The sequence below is a fragment of the Pseudophryne corroboree genome, chromosome 4 (assembly GCF_028390025.1).
Source record: "Pseudophryne corroboree isolate aPseCor3 chromosome 4, aPseCor3.hap2, whole genome shotgun sequence".
In the NCBI taxonomy this organism is placed as follows: domain Eukaryota; kingdom Metazoa; phylum Chordata; class Amphibia; order Anura; family Myobatrachidae; genus Pseudophryne; species Pseudophryne corroboree.
In genome coordinates this window covers 21494448-21513643 of record NC_086447.1, presented here as the reverse complement: position 1 = coordinate 21513643, position 19196 = coordinate 21494448, and positions in this window count along the sequence as shown.

Sequence of the window (19196 nt, the reverse complement as noted above, 5' to 3'; positions counted from 1 at the left end):
CGCCGTGAGTTTTTTATGTTTTTTTTTTTTTTTTTGGAACCTTTTCATACTTAACGATCCACGTGGACTACGATTGTAACGAAGTGGAGCGGAGTGAAGGCACCATGCCCGAAGCATGGCGAGCGAAGCGAGCCATGCGAGGGGACGCGGTGCACTAATAGGGGTTCCCGGTCACTCTACGAAGAAAACGACACCAAAAAAACATAAAAAACTCATGTCGACCTTTTTCCATGTCGACCTTGTTCCTGTTGACCTTTTGTCCATGTCGACCTAAGGTGTGTCGACCAATTGGTGTCGATATAAGGTGTGTCGACATTTTTGTTCTCGACCCTGAGTCCCAGACCCACTGGCCTTGGGCCCGTGATCTGCTGCATGGAGACGTTTGTAATCACATTTGTATGCTTACTTTTAAATAGGCCAGTTTTTGAGTTTTACTTTGAGTATACTAAAATTCTGAAATATCAATCAATCAATCAATCAATCAATCAATCAATCTTTAACCTGGCTAACACTACATAAAAACTCCATATCCATTTCCTTGTACTGGCCCCGGCCTGTGATCTACTGTCAATTACATTTGTACACTCACATTTGTTTTGTATGCTTGTTTTTCAATAGTTTGTTCCATGTCTGTTTTACATTTCTTTATAGCTATGATTGTTATGATCAATCAATCAATCAATCAATCAATCAATCAATCAATGCATTATGCGGGTACCACTTTATAAATACTCCATCTTTAGTACTGGCACTGGGAATCTGATCTAGATCTTGATTAATGTAAACATTCTATGCGATCATATGTTTTATTAAACTGCCGTCCCCTCATTCTGTGCTGCCATGTTTCACAGATGTGCTATAATATTCTAAATTGGCAAGTGTTTGTGCCACTGCTCTGTTGCTTCGTTTAGCCAGTCAGCTCATTACAGGTTTTGCCCAATATTGGGAAAAAGAATATAGTGGGCTGTGACGTGGTCAAAATTGATTGGAAATGACTGAAAAATTAATGTTATTGATGTTAATGAAACTACGGAAACAGAATCCAAAATACATGATTTTGCTGTTTTTAACAATGGCCCTCATTCCGAGTTGATTGCTCGCTAGCTACTTTTTGCAGCCGCGCAAAAGCATAGTCGCCGCCCACGGGGGAGTGTATTTTCGCTTTGCAGGAGTGCGAACGCCTGTACAGCTGCACGGCAGCAAACACATTTTGTGCAAAACAAGACCAGCCCTGTAGTTACTTATTCTGTACGATGATTGCTGTGACGAGTGACACGGTAATGACGTCAGATACCCGCCCAGCAAACGCCCGGCCATGCCTGCGTTTTTCCCAAACACTCCCAGTAAACGGTCAGTTGCCACCCAGAAACTCCCACTTCCTGTCAATCTCCCTGCGTTCGCCAGTGCGACTGAAAGCGTCGCTAGAACCTGTGCAAAACCACAATGCTCTTTGTACCCGTATGACGTGCGTGCGTATTGCGGTGCATACGCATGCGCAGTTTGGCTTTTTTTTAAATGATCGCTACGCAGCGAACAATGGCCCTCATTCCGAGTTGTTCGCTCGTTCTTTTTCTTTGCATCGTTGCGATAAGTCACAAACTGCGCATGCGCAATGTTCGCAGTGCGTCTGCACGAAGTAAATTAGCACAAAAGTTTGGTATTTTACTCATGGCTTAACAAAGATTTTTCATCGTTCTGGTGATCGGAGTGGGATTGACAGGAAGTGGGTGTTTTTGGGGCGGAAACTGACCGTTTTATGGGAGTGTTTGAAAAAACATAGACGTGTCAGGGAAAAACGCGGGAGTGGCTGGAGAAACGGAGGAGTGTCTGGGCGAACGCTGGGTGTGTTTGTGACGTCAAACCAGGAACGACAAGCACTGAACTGATCGCACTGGAAGAATAAGTCTCGAGCTACTCAGAAACTGCTAAGAATTTTCTATTCGCTATTCTATTCGCAATTCTGCAAATCTTTCGTTCGCAATTCTGCACAGCTAATATTCACTCCCAGTAGGCGGCAGCTTAGCGTGTGCAAAGCTGCTAAAAGCAGCTAACGAGCGAATAACTCGGAATGAGGGCCTAAACAAAATGACCAATTGCAATGGAAAGTCCAAAACTTGTTCCAACGTGAAATCACACTGGTAGCATAATTATCCAGCCTAAAGCATCAACATTTATAGGTAAATTATTTATGGGCCTAATTCACACCTGATCCTTGCTGTGCGTTTCCGGACAGCAGCCGATCAGGTCTGAACTGCACATGCACCGGCGCCGCAGTGCGCCGGCACATGCCAGACAGCCACATGTCGTCTCAGCCCTGCAATCGTCTCTGCCTTATTGACCGGCAGAGGCGGTCGCTGGGCGGGATGGGGCGGGCCGGCGGCATTTGGCCGCCGTTTTAGGTGTGCGGTCCGGGCATTGCGGGTGTTCCCGGACCGTGTTCGGGGCGGGCCACGGTGGCTGTGTGACGTCACACGCAGCCGCTGCAACCCGGATAGCAATGAGTAGATTGCTGCCAGCGCGCAGGATCTGCGCTGGTAGGGAGCTACTCTTCAAGCACAAAAGCATTGCCGCTGTGCGATGCTTGTGCGACGGAGCAGGGCCTGACATGCGGGGTGGGATAGCCCTGTGCTGGGCGTCCCCCCGCATGTCAGGGAAGCTTATCGTAAATGTGCTAAATTTAGCACATCTACGATCAGGTCTGAATTAGGCCCAATGGCCCTCATTCCGAGTTGTTCGCTCGCTGGCTGCTTTTAGCAGCATTGCACACGCTAGGCCGCCGCCTACTGGGAGTGAATCTTAGCTTAGCAGACTTGCGAATAGAAATTTCTTAGCAGTTTCTGAGTAGCTCCAGACTTACTCCTACACTGCGATCAGCTCAGCCCGTTTCGTTCCTGGTTTGACGTCACACACACGCCCTGCGTTCGCCCAGACACTCCCCCATTTCTCCAGCCACTCCCGCGTTTTTGCCTGACACGCCTGCGTTTTTCCGCACACTCACAGAAAACGGCCAGTTTCCGCCCAGAAACACCCACTTCCTGTCAATCACACTCCGATAACTTCAACGATTAAAATTCTTCGTTCGGCCGTGGAAAAATCTACTACGTTTTGAGCAAATTTACTTAGCGCATGCGCATTTTTGCCTTAATTGCTCCGTAGCAAAAATCGGCAACCAGCGAACAACTCGGAATGACCACCAATGTTCCTACAAGGAGCAATTTTAGAGTTTTCTTTAACAAGAAGGCCGGTACATGTAGTGACAGGAATGTTCGCACTATAGTTTAACATTTTTATGTTGGTTTTCAGCTGCCGGGGGTAGTGGTTATCCAGGGCCGGTGCAAGGTTTCTCAGCACCCTAGGCACATATTCCAGCGCTGCCCCCCCCCCCCCCCCCCGCCTCTCCACACACTTCAATACCCAGCTCCTGAGGTGAAAAAGAGTAAAAAGAGTATTAGGGTTCGGTTAGCGGTAATCATACTAGCAGGGGCGTAAGTTCCTATCAGACGCCCGAAGGCAAAAAATACCAATGGTGACCCCTCAATTTCATCATACACACATTCACACAGCTACATATGCACGCACACACAAAGACATAAATGTACACACACACACACTGTGCCCAACCCGGCACTCTCCCCTGTCATTCCCTCTTCTCACCAATTGCCAGGCAGCGGAGCGGGGTGACTGCATGCGGGAGACGGTGACGGGCATATGCGTTATCTGGTGGAGGGAGCCAGGCAGCGGGGTGTCTGCATGCGGGAGCCGGTGCCGGGCATATGCGCTATCAGATGGGAGGAGCCAGGCAGTGGGGTGTCTGCATGCAGGAGACGGAGCGAGGCATATGCGCTGTCTGGGGGCCGGGCAGCAGGGATTTCAGTGGACGGGAGTAGGGCAGCCTCAGGAAGCGGTCACACTGCCGTCAAAACCCACCGCCCCTTTCACTGAATAAACAGTGAAGGGGCTCTACAGAAATGATGCTGCTGTGGTAGCGACTATACTCATAAGTGGCTGGCGCACAGTGATTGAAGGGCACCAGAGGCAATGGAGAAGGTGCCCCCTTCACTGCTAGAGCCCGGCGGCAATCGATTCCACTGCCTCCGGGACTTCCGCCACTGCATACTAGGGTTAGTTTACTGGATTGGGTTAGGATATTTGGGATATGACATTAGGGTTGTTTTAGTGGTTTGTGTTAGGGAAGTAGGGAATTAGGGTTAGTTAGGGATGTGGGGTTAGAGTATTAGGGATAGGCTATTAGTGTTGGTATAAGGTATTAGGGGTTATGATTAGGGAAATGTTTGGATATATTATATATAGATATTGATAGATAGACTCCTGTACTTATGGGTGGCACTCCACGGATTTCAAAGAAGTATGCACATACGCATAAATAGCTTAACAACGTCTCAGATGCATCGTAAGATGCAGTATTACAGCACCTGAAACATTGATAAGCTATTTCTGCTATGTGCATACTTCTTTGCAATCCGTGGAGTGCTGCCCATAAGTACAGGAAAATGTTTGAAATTGCAATTTCAGCGAGGGCACTCGGGTACATGCAAAAGCTTTTCTGTTTTCTTTAAAAAAAAAAAAATATATATATATATATATATATACACAGTATACATACACAAACACCAGAGGTCCGGCTGTCCCGAGTATTGTATAATGGTCTTGGTGCACGCATATGAGCAAGTATATAAGAGATGGAGGTGGAGCAATCACAGATATAGAAATACACTTACTACTGCAATATGTCCCAGCAACGTTTCAGTGCCTTTATTCACGGTACTATCATCAGCCTGACAGTGTTGTGAACAGGGGTGTCAGAATGTTTTTTGGTTGGGGGGGGCAAGATAAAATCTCAGTTTCGCGCCCCAAACTTCTAGCAACCTTAGACAGGTCACTTGTCCCCAGTGGTCGAAGGGGAAATTTCGAAGTGGGGGTATGGAAAAGTGAAGGTTACGCGCTCTGGAAAAGGGTGCGTGACCACTCAAAAGGTGGCCTTCAGTGTAGTTTACCACACCATATACCCCTTATACACATTATGCACCACAATAGTAGGACCCCTTATACTATCTAGTACTGGTGCCCCTTTCACATTATACCACACAGTATGAGCCGAAATTCACATAAAGCAAATGATATGAGCCAAAATTCACATTATAGTACATAGAATGAGCCAAAATTTACATTATAGCACACAGTATGAGCCGAAATTCACATTATAGCACACAGTATGAGCTGACATTCACATTATAGCACACAGTATGAGCTGAAATTCACATTATAGCACACAGAATGAGCTGATATTCACAGTATAGCACACAGTATGATCTGAAATTCACAATATAGCACACAGAATGATCTGAAATTCACATTATAGCACACAGAATGAGCTGAAATTCACATTATAGCACGCAGTATGAGCTGAAATTCACATTATAGCACACAGTATGAGCTGAAATTCACATTATACCACACAGTATGAGCTGAAATTCACATTATACCACACAGTATGAGCTGAAATTCACATTATAGCACACAGTATGAGCTGATATTCACAGTATAGCACACAGTATGATCTGAAATTCACATTATAGCACACAGAATGATCTGAAATTCACATTATAGCACACAGAATGAGCTGAAATTCACATTATAGCACGCAGAATGAGCTGAAAATTCACATTATGCCACATGGAATGAGACAAAATTCAGAGAGCGTGACAGTAGGAACATAGAGACAGGGGGAGTGACAGTAGGATAGGGAAAGTGACAGCAGGGATAGAGAGTGACAAAGGGATAGGGAGAGGGACAGCGGGGACATAGGGACAGAGAGAGGGACAGCAAGGGCATACAGTAGGGACTAGGGAGAGAGAAAGGCAGCAGGGTAAGATTACCTATTTAGCAGCGGCGGTGCTGAGGATGCTGTTGTCTGCTATGTGGTGCAGAGGAGGCGGAGGTGTAGAGAAGGACTTACGGCGGCGACAGGGCAGCTGAGGGTGGCGGCGGTGTAGTGGAAGAGGAGGCAGAGGGCGGCAGCGTTCCAAGGAGGAGGAGGTTGTGGTCGGCAGTACTGTGGCTCCTATGAACACGGTGCTACTATTTCAAATCTGCCGCGGACCGGCGCTTGTATTCAGACTGTCGGGATGGCAAGCACCGGGATCACAACTACATACCCCACATGTCACCCTGCACTCAGCCATACAGCACTTAACATCACTGCCCACTGCTTTACTGCACCCCCATGACACCAGGCCTGCACCCAGCCTACTGCACCCCGAAGACACCCTGCACCCTACCTTATTGCACCCCATGTCACCCTCCTTTGCTACACACCCCATGTCCTCCTACACCCTGCCTTACTGAACCTCCATGTTACCCTGCAGCCAGCAGACCTATAATAGCCAATCTCACCTCCCCAGGCTGGTAACCAGGGACAGGACTCCACTCTCTGCAGGTACTATGAAATTGGCCACGTTTCAGTGTGCAGAGAGCCAGTGGTGCAATAAGAAGGTGCTGTGAAACTGCTGCTGGCGCTCCGCAGTTGCTTCCTAGCCAGCATCTCAATGCAGCTCCCTGCTGCCGCACTCTTCCCATTTGTGCTTTACACACAGCGCGGAAGAAAGGGAGAGAGGAGGGGTAGGCCGGCTGTGATTGATTCTCCCTCATTGCATCTCTAATGGTCGTTTTGCTGGGGGAGGGAACTATGCAGAGTTCCGCCCCGACACGCAGTGCTCAGCCTCGGAGCACAGCAGCACCTGGGATTGCACGGAGTTCAATGCCATGGACTCCACACACAGCTTGCAGGCGGCCCCACGGGAGTCGAGAAGAGCGGCTGCGCCCTCCATGAGATGGCGCTCTCTACTCCGCGTGATGGTCGGGCTGGCACTGGCTGCAGCTGCTGGTGGCAGCGGCATTCACAGGCAAGGGATTGCGGTCCGGATCTGGGTGGGAGGATGCCCCCCCTCCCGTTCCGACGCCCCCATCCCCCGTTCCGACGCCCAGCCCCCCGTTCCGACGCCCCTGTGAATAAGTGTATTTCCTTACCTGTGAATGCCGCATCTCCACGCCGAGCTTGAACTCTCCACCGTCACCGCTAGTCAGGGCCAGTCAGCGCTGGGAGAGGGGATAGATCAGTTCACCCCTTGTCGCCTTGGATAAAGGTGCCGACCCTCCGGTCGTGGCCTCCTCCTCGGACTCCTGTGGCTCCCTGCAAGTTTTGAGATCCCGGCAGGGGGAGCAGATGTTCCCACTGGTCGTCAGGACAGGAGAGGGGGTGGGGAGAGACGCAAGTGGGGGAGGCGGGGACAGGCTCCGTACACGCGTCTCCAGCCTCGGCCTGACAGATCCTTCGTGGATATTGCGGAGCACAGCCTTTAATTTTTTTTTCTTTTTCTCAGCGCCGCCCTTCAAGTGCCGGCGCTCATAGGCAGCTACCTAAAGCTGCCTAATGGTAGCGCCGGCCCTGTGGTTATCAGCATTACTCTGTAACTGAGTGGCGGCAGGATCCTGGTCATTTTTTCAGACTATCCTCTAGAGCAGGCATTCCCAACCACGGTCCTCAAGGCACACCAACGGTGCAGGTTTTAGAGATATCCAGGCCACAGCACAGATGGTTAAATCAAAATAACTTAGCTGCTAATTAAGTCACCTGTGCTGAAGCCTGGATATCACTAAAACCTGCACTGTTGGTGTGCCTTGAGGACCGTGGTTGGGAATGCCTGCTCTAGAGCACAGGTTCTCAAACTTGGTCCTCAGGACCCCACACAGTGCATGTTTTGCAGGTCTCCTTGCAGAATCACAAGTTAGATACTTAGCTCCACCTGTGGACCTTTTAAATGTGTCAGTGAGTAATTAATACACCTGTGCACCTGCTGGGTTACCTGCAAAACATGCACTGTGTGGGGTCCCGAGGACCGAGTTTGAGAACCTGTGCTCTAGAGCTGTGATTCCTAAAACCGGTCCTCAAGTAACAGTTCATGTTTTGAAGATTCCTGCCTGTGGAGTCTGTTGGGATAATTAAGGAGCCAGTAAAATTCCTCATACATCATTGCTGCAGTGGCTCTAAACAGCCTCTCTCTGCACACCAGGTCCTGTGAATAATTCTCTTGTCAAGTGTATATTTTGCGCCTTTTTTTCCCCCAAAAATGTATCTTAATCGCGGATGTGACTAGGACACACAAAAAGACTGTGCATAAATAATTTGACACTTGTATATCTGTGTGTGACTAAGGGGTAATTTTACTATAATTCGTGTTCATACGAGTTGACAAACACGGACGTAATTTTAATCTCAGTAATTTAATAAACACAAAACACGGCAGTGTTTGCTCAAAATGAAAAACACAGTAGAACAGACATGTATGAATAAACAGAACATCAGCCAAACTTGGAAGGACCTTCCATAGGCTCCACTCCAACACAGCAATTTACCAACTTTTTGTTTCTGCAGACAGTGAATCGGCTCAAAATGCACTTTTCTAATAGAAGTCCATTTGAGCGGCGTGTTTTGAGAAGCCTGTATGGATCAGTGAGGTCAGTGCAGGCTTCTCTGTGTAAAAGTATAAGAAAAGTGTTAAAAATATTTTAAAAAAATAGTGTGGGGTCCTCCCTCCTAAGCATAACCAGCCATGGGCTCTTTGAGCCGGTCCTGGTTCCAAAAATATGGGGGCAAAAAGGATGTAGGGGGCCTCCGTATTTTCAAAACCAGCAGTTTGTTCCACAAGAAAAGATAGTAAAGCTACAGGTGGGGGTTATGTTTATATATGGTCCCTATGGCCATAGCATTATTTCCCAACTAGTCAGCCCTGGCCAGGGTTCCCTGGGGGAGTTGGGACTCCCCAATAAAGGGGTTCCCCCCTCCAGCGCCTGTGGGAGACGAGCTCATAGCAATTAAGTGTAAAAATAATATTTTGTTTAACTTGTGGATCTAAAGGTCCCAGCAAACCACTCCTGCATGCTGGTACTTGGAGAACAACAAGTACCAGCTTGCAGGGCCTTAAAGGGTCCACTGGTACCCGTAAACCCACCAGTAAAACAAATATTATAATACAGACAGGACACACACATCACAATTAGTATAACATTAGTATAACATTAATAAATCACCCTTGTACACTCACACACACTCACACAAACTTACCTACTCATAGTGTTATCAGTCCCCATCTCTAGTAGTAATCCATAGGTAACCTGTTTAAAACACTCACCTAAATAAAGCATATATCAGTCCTCTTCTGTCCATGTAGGCATCCCTGGGGTTAAAAATATAAAATCCCAAAACCTGATCCAGCAGACATAAGGGGAATCCCTTTCCTGAATAGGGGGCACTCTCCTGGTTGGCTACGTGCTCCTGAGCAGTCACTCAAGTGGAGCCTATATAATTCTATGGGGAAAAGTCTTTATTCAAGTCTATGATAGGAACTGGTGGTCGGAGGAAGACCACAAGGTTCATTGAAGTCAACCACAATATTGACCTCAATTAACCTTGTAGTTTAACACAATTTCTGGAACCAGGACTGGTCCGAGAGCCTAGTGTTGGTTCTTTAAATACAGGGGGACCTTCCAAAAAATTTCCCCTGTATATTTAGAACCAGGACCGGCTTAAAGAGCCTGGGGCTGGTTATGCTTAGGAGGGGTGACCCCACACAGTTTTTTGGAATTTTTTTAAACACGTTCTTATACTTTTAAACAAAGAAGCACTGCACATATCTTACTGATCCATGCGGACTTATTGTTTGGCAGTCTTTGGCTACCGGCAAACCTGCCAGCCAAATACGAACGCATACATCGGAAAACATGAATTCAGCAAACACGGGAGCTTAGTAAATTACCGGGATTTAAAAAAACACAAAAAACAGTACATAAGTAACCAGCTGAATTTAAACTCAGCCAAAACATGAATATTAGTAAATGTATCCCTATGCCTCTGAATCTGAATATGAAGTGCTATGATGCAGCAGCCACAGCTGCTTTCTATGGCAAGTGCCATTGTGCTCCATATACAGACTCAGTTGCACAGACATACATGTGTTGCATATCAAATTAATCAGCTGTCACATTTTGATGAAGATGCATTTCTGCAAAAAAGGCACCAGACATTAGAAGAGTTGCACATGGCCTTGTGGCTCATTCATCCCAGACACACACTGACTGGTGATATATCAATATGCTATTGGTGGTCATTCCGAGTTGTTCGCTCTGTAAATTTCTTCGCATCGCAGCGATTTTCCGCTTAGTGCGCATGCGCAATGTCCGCACTGCGACTGCGCCAAGTAAATTTGCTATGCAGTTAGGTATTTTACTCACAGCATTACGAGGTATTTTCTTCGTTCTGGTGATCGGAGTGTGATTGACAGGAAGTGGGTGTTTCTGGGCGGAAACAGGCCGTTTTATGGGTGTGTGCGAAAAAACGCTACCGTTTCTGGGAAAAACGCGGTAGTGGCTGGAGAAACGGAGGAGTGTCTGGGCGAACGCTGGGTGTGTTTGTGACGTCAAACCAGGAACGACAAGCACTGAACTGATCGCAGATGCCGAGTAAGTCTCGAGCTACTCAGAAACTGCTAAGAGGTGTAATCGCAATATTGAGAATCTTTCGTTCGCAATTTTACTATGCTAAGATTCACTCCCAGTAGGCGGCGGCTTAGCGTGTGCAATGCTGCTAAAAGCAGCTTGCGAGCAAACAACTCGGAATGAGGGCCTTTATTCTCTATTTTATGAACTACCACCGTGTGGTGCACTGATATATACTCAATACAGTCACACTGACTGAGGGGTGTAATAGTAGGTATTATAAGGGATGAGGGACCTGCTAGGCTGCTACAGTCAGTCAGGGAGGAGAGATACTCCTAATTGTGAGTGCGGGTGTAATAATGGGGTATGGGGACCTGCTACAATCAGTGAGGGGAGCAGTAGTCTAAAATGCAGTAACAGAGGGGTGTAATAATGGGTGTTAGCGGAGTGGAGAGGAGAAGTAACATATAAGGAGAACAAAACAACAAATAATAAGGGGCTGAATGAATGAGAATAAAGTGCTATGGATTGTAAGAGGGAGGGGGTCCTAAATCAGTATCTTGCTTATGGCCCCATGAGGTCTAAATCCAACTCTGAAGTACACATTTGTAGATTACATCACCTATGCATTATATAAGAAACCCAGAAAACATGACCTGTTGGTAGTACTTAAGGACTGGGTTTGGGATCCTGATCCTTAGAGAACAGATCCCAATATTGATCTATACTCTGGTAGATCTTCTGCACCTTTCATGAGTCTGGTGTAAGTTGTACTAACGATTGTTACAACATTAGCCACACAACGTACATTTTCCAGGACTTTCCACATTCAGGGGCCTACTCTTAATCAGTAATTTGTACAAAAGCAGATGAACATGACCATTTTCAACTACTTTTGTATAAATTAAGTGTCAGTCTCATTCATAATTAATGTAACACAGGAAATATCACATACATCTCTAATTACAATTCTCCACCAATGATGTCCACAGTCCCCATACTTTAGAGCTGGTTACTAACATCGGTCGGCAGATGGATTACAGTATATTCACTTTTTATCTCCAAGTCTAACGGGAAGGCAGAAGATCTAAGTGGGGGGGAGCTGGATACTGAAACATCAGCTGGCGGATTTGGCGGGGGAGAACATATTAATTTGTTGCCTCTGAGTCCAGCAGAGGTGCCAACAGCTGAGCCAGGCCCAGGTATTTGGAGGGGACTTGGCCAATGCAGGGAAGTGTGATCAGTAAAAAAAGGTGGCTGTGCTGCCTCAAAGCGGCAGCATGCACTGGATGGGGGGCAGTGGGTGAGCAGCAGGGGGTGGCAGGGGTCCCGCACGCACATCACACAGGGAGACAGTACACTGCTGCAGGACACCAGACAAAAAAGCAGATCCACCTACCTCCATTATGTAGCAGTTTTAGTGATCTCTGACTGTTTTAAAACGTTACAGAAAGGGGTTCTGAGACACTGAGTCAGGTGCATCTGCACCCACTTTTCTGTTCGGCCATGGCGGCCTGCTTGCTAACTTATACTAATGCGACAAGGTGCACAACAATAACATGGGTATTCAACTCCCTCTTCTGTACATGATTACCCATCCTGTGAAGCAGCAGTTTGCATGAAGGAGAGTTCACCACACATCAAATATAAATGTTACTTTCAAAGTGAAACCCTAAACTTGCACCTGGTCTGCTGTTCTACCCTTGTTTCCCATACACAATAATAGCTACAGTAACAGCCAGAAAAATGCGAACCAGCAATAAAGAAAAAACAAAAGATCAAGCTGGAGGGTGAACAAGGGAGATCCACTGACAAAGAGGCTCTCGGACAGACTGGCAACTTATCTTAATGCCTTTGCAGAGCACCCTTTAGATCTGATACATGATAGGCACTTGGGCCAGCCAACAAGGCGACAATGTCATTGTCAGTGAACTAGGCTATCTGTAAAACAAAGAGTTCATTTGATGACTGGGAGCAACCAACACGCAAACTTTAGTGTGTATCAGCAGTGCTCTAAAGTTTATCAATACCATTGGGCATTTAACGCTTTCTAAAATAGGAGTCATCTCATGTGTAAATAATTTTAAATCATGATAAAAAAAAGTTACATATACATTTTAAACTCAATTTCATATTGACAGCAGAGGGCAGTATTAGCTAAAATATTAATAAGTAGATACATTTTATTGATTTTTCTAAGGTATTAAAGACCCATTGGGGTAAATTTACTAATGTACTAAGATTCATATAACTGCCAATGTCAGCCGAGGTCAATCTAGTCTGACATCGGCTGAGTTTTCCTATGTTGATGACAATCATATTGTTGAGTAGTTTTTTACAAGGGAATTTAGTAAAACACTGCCGGACATGACACAATGAAGTCCGGCCGGATCAGTGAGATCCATGCAGGGCTTCAATGTGTACAGTATTTAACTAGATAACATTTTTTTAAAAATTGTCTGGGGTCCTCCTCCTAAATATAACCAGCCTGGTTTCTTTGAACTGGTCCTGGTTGTTAAAACACGGAAAAAAACTGTGTGGAGGTTCCCAGTACATTATAAACCAGCACCAGGCTTGTGGACTGGTCCTGGTTCCAAAAATATGGGGATTAAAGGATCTAGGGTCCCCCATATTTTTTAAACCAACACCGGGCTCCACTTGTCAAGGGGATACTAGTCAAGGAGATAATGCCATATTCGGGGGACACATTTATATAGGTACCTGCGGCTGTGGAATTTAATCCAAACTAGTCACCCCTGGCCAGGGTACCCTGGGGGAGGGAGGTTCCCCCCAATAATGGGGTCCCCCTCCAGGAATTCATGGGCCAGGTATGAAGCCTGGGCCTATGGCCGCCACTTCTGGGCTAGTTTGTGTAAAAAAAAAATATTTTTGTGTTGAACTACAAGTCCCAGAAAGCCTCCTCCACATGCTGGTACTTGGAGAACCACAAGCACCAGCATGTGGGGCATTAAACGGCCCACTGGTACCTGTAGTTCCACAATAAAGAAATATTACAATAAAGACATTACACAGACACTGTGAAATAAAAATGTTATTGAAACACACTTATACATTCACATATTCTTGCCTACTGTCCCACGGAGACCTTTGGTGCCCTTGTCAAGTAGAATCCATAGGGTACCTGTAAAAAAATATATATATACTTAACTATTTCCAGTGTAGATCATCCTCTACAGCCCATATAGCCATCCAGGGTTTAAAAAATAAAATGAAAATCACAACAAACTGAACCAGCAGACATTAAGGGTATCCAAGGGTACACATGGATGCCCTATTTCTGAATGACAAGTCCCCTTGTGAATTCTGTCACTTGGAGACCAACCAGCCAATCAGGGAGCGAAACATCATAGCGCTCTCCTCATTGGCTGTGCGCTCATGGCCTGCCAATCAAGTGGAGCACATAGGCTATAGTGGGGAAAAAGAAATCCCCATTATAGTCTATGGTGGGAACCTGCGGTCTACCTACGGACTACAAGGTTAATTGAGTTTACTCTTGTGGGTTATAGGATCTATGAGGGAAGCCCATACCATCACAGCCAAGCCAGTACAAAAAAGGGAACAGCCTATTATACAGGCCCACAGACTTCTGTTTAGTTCACGGCCAATAAGTTGCTATCTATTAAGTGCCAAGCTGTGAAACAATACTTCCCTTCTTACTTATTTTGCAATAGGTGGATCCAGGTGGATCCAAGTGTTTCATCCTATCACCTTGACTGAGGTCAGTGTAGTGAGAAGAACTTATTAGGGGCCCTGAAATCATGGGACCAATCATTTTCTCACATGTTTCTTTATGGCCACCCAGTCACCAGGCTTTAGATTATGGGGTTTCACTGAGAAATTGGGATCTATAATAGAAGTAGACACTTGATGGTTAGTTCTTTTTGTAAATGTATGGCATACTGTATTGTGTCAAGTCTGCATGTTCATGCTGCAACTGCTGAGGGAAATAACATTCTGTTCTAGCTGGAGACCCAAACAGTATCTCAAAGGGGGTAAATCTATGCTTACCACTGGGCTTATGTTTGACTGAAAACAGTGCCAAAGCAAGCATTCCCTTCAATTCTTATGGGATTCATCCATTAATTTCTGCAACTTCAATTTAAGTGTCTGGTTCAATCGCCCCACCTTGCCAGTACTTTGAGGATGATTTGGGATGTGTAGTGCTTGTGGTGATCCACAGGTTTGCCAAGATGTGGTTTATAATTTCCCCAGTAATATGTCTTTCTCTGTCACCCTCTTTTACCTCAGGTACCCCATATTTGCAGACTACTTCAGCTATCAGTTTTTTCTGTTTGCTGACTTGCAGGGCCAAGCCTCTGGACAACCAGAAATGTCAATGCACACGTAGATATACAAATATTCTGATACTTTGGGCAACTGTATAAAGTTCATCTGTAATCTCTGAAATTTCTGTAATCTCTGAAATAGGGGTGATTTTAAGAAAACATAGACTGTTTCCCCTTGGTTATATAGGGTACAAATTGTAAAGCCCTTGATATAGGCGTTTGGTGCCTGTATGAACCAAGGAACTACCCAATATTTGTTCAAAATATTAACCATAATATATTTGGAATTATGCTCTTTCCTATGAAGTATCTGGGCCATGACTGGTCACACTGAGCAGGGCAGGCAGTGACATTGATCCACCATCCACCACTCTTCTTTTTCCACTGCTTCCAGTCTTTTCCAGGCTGATATTTCTTTCTGTGGGTCTTCCACTTGCATTTTCTGTAGTGAGCTAGGTCAAATAGTTCTACTGATACTGAGAATACATTAACTGGGGGTGGTTTCAGGGTGGCCTTCTTCACTGCCATATCTGCCAATACATTCCCTCTTACCTTCAGAGTATTGTTTCGGGTGTGTGCTTTCACTTTTATAATGGCTACCTGCTTAGGTAATTGCAAAGCAGCAAACAAGGACCTCATGCAATCTGCATGTTTTATACTGTATTTTTATCAAAAGAACCCATAAATTCTTTGCTTTTCCATATTGGACCGGAATCATGAGCAATCCATAGGCATATCTTGAATCAGTATAAATGTTTACTTTACGGTCTGTACTTCTGCATATTTACAAGCGGGAGCCAGAGTCCGCAGCTCAGCTTCTTGCGATGAGCTGGAAGGCAGTAGAGTCTCCTGTATAAGAATATCAGTTTCTGTGGTTACTGCATAACATATGTGTGGCTCACTCCCTACATAATAATATGACCCATCAACAAACAGGTACAGGTCTGCATTCTGAAGTGGAACATCACCCATGGTAGGAATACCACTTGTCTCTATTTTACATAATTCAAAACAATCATGGTAATTAGAGAAAAAAGTTGGGGTATTTGAATTTCCTATCTTACAACTATCTCCATAGCAGTCTCCTGTACTGTCATTTGTATAAATATCACTATACTATTCTTTTGGACCCAGCAGTGGCTGGGTTCAAAACTGTACATCTGTTAATTGTGATATATGATAATGTAAGTAATGCTATTTCATACTTAATGAGTCTGGCGGCTGAAACGTGTCTGGTTTGAGCCTTTGTTTCTTCCTTTGTTCCTGTATGGTCACATCCTGTGCATGGCCAGAATGAAAAGTGTAAAGGAATTGCTGTAATCAGGAAGTGCCAAAGCTGGGGCACTAAGAACGTCATTTTGTAGTTGTTGAAAGGTTTGGGATTGATGCTCTGTCAGATCTATATGTCCTTGCTTAAAATCTCAGTTCAACGCATCATACAGTACTTGAAGCTTCTGTGATGCATTTGGAATCCACTCCCTACAATAGTCTATGAGGCCTAGAAATGCCCTGAGTTGTTTTTAATGTTGTGGGTTGTGGCACCTGTGAAATGTATGTTCACCTTTCAGCTGTAATGTCCTTGGCTCCAGATGATATACCATGGCCTAAGAATTGAACTCGAGTTTGTACCAACTGCAGTTACTCTTTGGATACCTTGAATCCTTTGTTAGCTACAAATGTTACATTGATATAGTGTCCTGTTTGCACGCTCTTGTTCGGTCTTGTTTAGTATTTGAGCAAAGAAAAAGGTCATCCACATACTGGATGAGCACTGTGCTTGTATTACAAGGGTGCCACTTTTTGTGAACTAGCAACATGGCTTCTGAAAAGGCTGAGGGTTATGTAGCCCCTTCCTGTGATAATCTAATCCAACAAAGGCCCTCATTTTAGCAGTAGTGCAAATGCTAAGACGCCACCCTCTGGGAGTGTATATTAGCTTAGCAGAAGTGCCACCAAAAGGTTAGCAGTTCTGCTATTAAATATTTTCAGTGTGGAATTTAAATATATGGTGTCTGGAAACCACATACAAAATAAGAAGTAGCAGGCATGGTATAACAAATTATTTTAATGAATCTATCCCATGGAAAGTTCCATGGTGTTATAATGTGGAGCTGATTTTAACGGCGCTGTGAAAATTCTCCAAGATTTTTTCTGTGTAAATATTTTCATGCTGTTTCAGAGTAGCTCCAGACCTACTCCTACCATGTAATCACTGCAGACAGTTTAGTTCCTGTTCTGACGTCACAAACATGCTCTGCGTTCGGCCAGCCACTCCCCCATTTCCCCAGGCACACCTGTGTTATCTGCTGACACACCTGCGTTTTTTAGCACACTCCCGGAAAACGGTCAGTTGCCTCCCAGAAATGCTCCATTCAAGTCAATCACTCACCGATCAGCAGAGCGACTGAAAAACGTTGCTCGACCTTGTGTAAAACTGCATAGTTTTGTGTGAAAGTACTTGGCGCATGTGCACCGCGGCCCATACGCATGCGTAGAACAGACGATTTTTTGCCTGATCGCTACGCTGCGAAAAAAAGGCAGCTAGCGATCAACTCGGAATGAACCCCAATACTGCTTGTCTGAGTGTGTTAAGGCTAATATAACTTGGCTCCACTCTGGTAGAGGAAATGAGAAGAAAGCATTTGCTAAATCAATTACTGTGAACCATTCTAAGGCAGTAGATATTTGGTTAAGCAGCATATATTGGGCACGATAGGGCTATATATCACCAACCTTTTATTGACCTCTTTAAAGTCATGAACCATCCTGTAGGGTACAGGTTCACCTGGCTTTGCTTTCTTTTTCATTGGGAAAAGAGGCATGTTCCAGGGGGTACAGCAATGATTCAATATATGCCAGCATGTACATATTAAAAAGCAATAGACTACTGCATGCCTGCCTGATTTGTGATTGTTATATCCCCATCCCTGTACAGATGTAGCCATGCTCATCTATGCCTTGATACATCCGCACGTGTGTATGCATCCCAGCATAGTGCGGACAAGCCGCTCTGCGACTGGCCGCGGCCGGTATTGGTTTTAATGGGTGCGCGTATGTACGTACGTACGTACGTACGTACACATGCACATGCTCACAGTAGTCATGACATTGCTGTACGCATTGCGGTAAAGATGAGCGTGGCTACATTTGTATATTATGGCTGCTCTGTGCACCTAATAAGTTAAACGGGCATGTATCTGACACTAGCATCTGGGCTACCACTGATTTCCCTGTATGAAAATGTTATGAAATAGGTCTGGTTCATTATTTTATGGCATAGTAGTGCCATCTAAGCCAACGACATTCCCACAATTATTAGTTACTAAGCTGGGAGGAATCTGATCTGCCCTTACAATAGTTCTGTCAGCCCCAGTATCTACTAAACAAGGAATAGTCACTTCATGTTCTATTTATACAGGTGTAGTACATTGAGGCCCTGAAACATTGGGTTTCACCACAGGCAGAGTGGATATGTGGGGGCCATTTTCCTATTATACTTTGGGCTTGTTCTCCTTATGCTGCCAGGGCCGAATATACCTTTTTATGTGACCTGGTTGCTATCAATGAAAACAAAGACCCCTACAATTTTCCTCTTACACTTGCGGTGGACTCTGACCCTGTCTACCTCTTCCTGACCTGCGGTAACCTCTATTGTTTCTGCTGTCTGTGGTTATAACATAGTCAGGCTGAGGGGCAGATTTGGTATGTTTTTCTACTCTCTTTGTAATTTTACTGTATGCCCTAAAAATAGTGAGTAGTGTGTTGGGTGTTAAGGATGCAGCCTATGGTCTGCTTTGTATCATTTCTCCTTTATTTTTGGATCTAGGCCATTAAGTAGAGTACTTTTAAAAATCTTCTCTCTCTGGGATCTATCAACCCAAACCCCTGATTTTTGACTGTAGAGTATTAAGTCATAGTAGGCCTGTACTGATTCATCCTTTTCTTGCCTGCATTCTACATTTGCAGGAGCATGTTCTGCTAGGTTATTGCAGAATATTTTGCATCTATTTAGCCACTGAGTTCCTGATTGGATTTTTTTTTACTCTGCAGCCTCTTGTGTTACTGTCACATTGTCTATTTGTATATTAGAAATCTCAATTGCACTGCTGCTGCACGTATAGCTTCATTCAAAGCAGTCCACATAGCACTATAATGTATACTGTGTTTAATCTTTTCAAATAGCAGAGAGCTGCCTTGGGATGATTCCTATTATCAGGGAGATCCTTAACTATTGATAAAAGTTCAGTGTTGGTGCATGGTTTAAACCATGAAGTGTCTTGTACTTGGTTTTGTCCTTCCTGTTTGTAGTGAAACATCACAGGGCAAATTCCTGCAGATTTTAAAGTATCTTTGTATGATAGAGGAGCGACTGAGGGG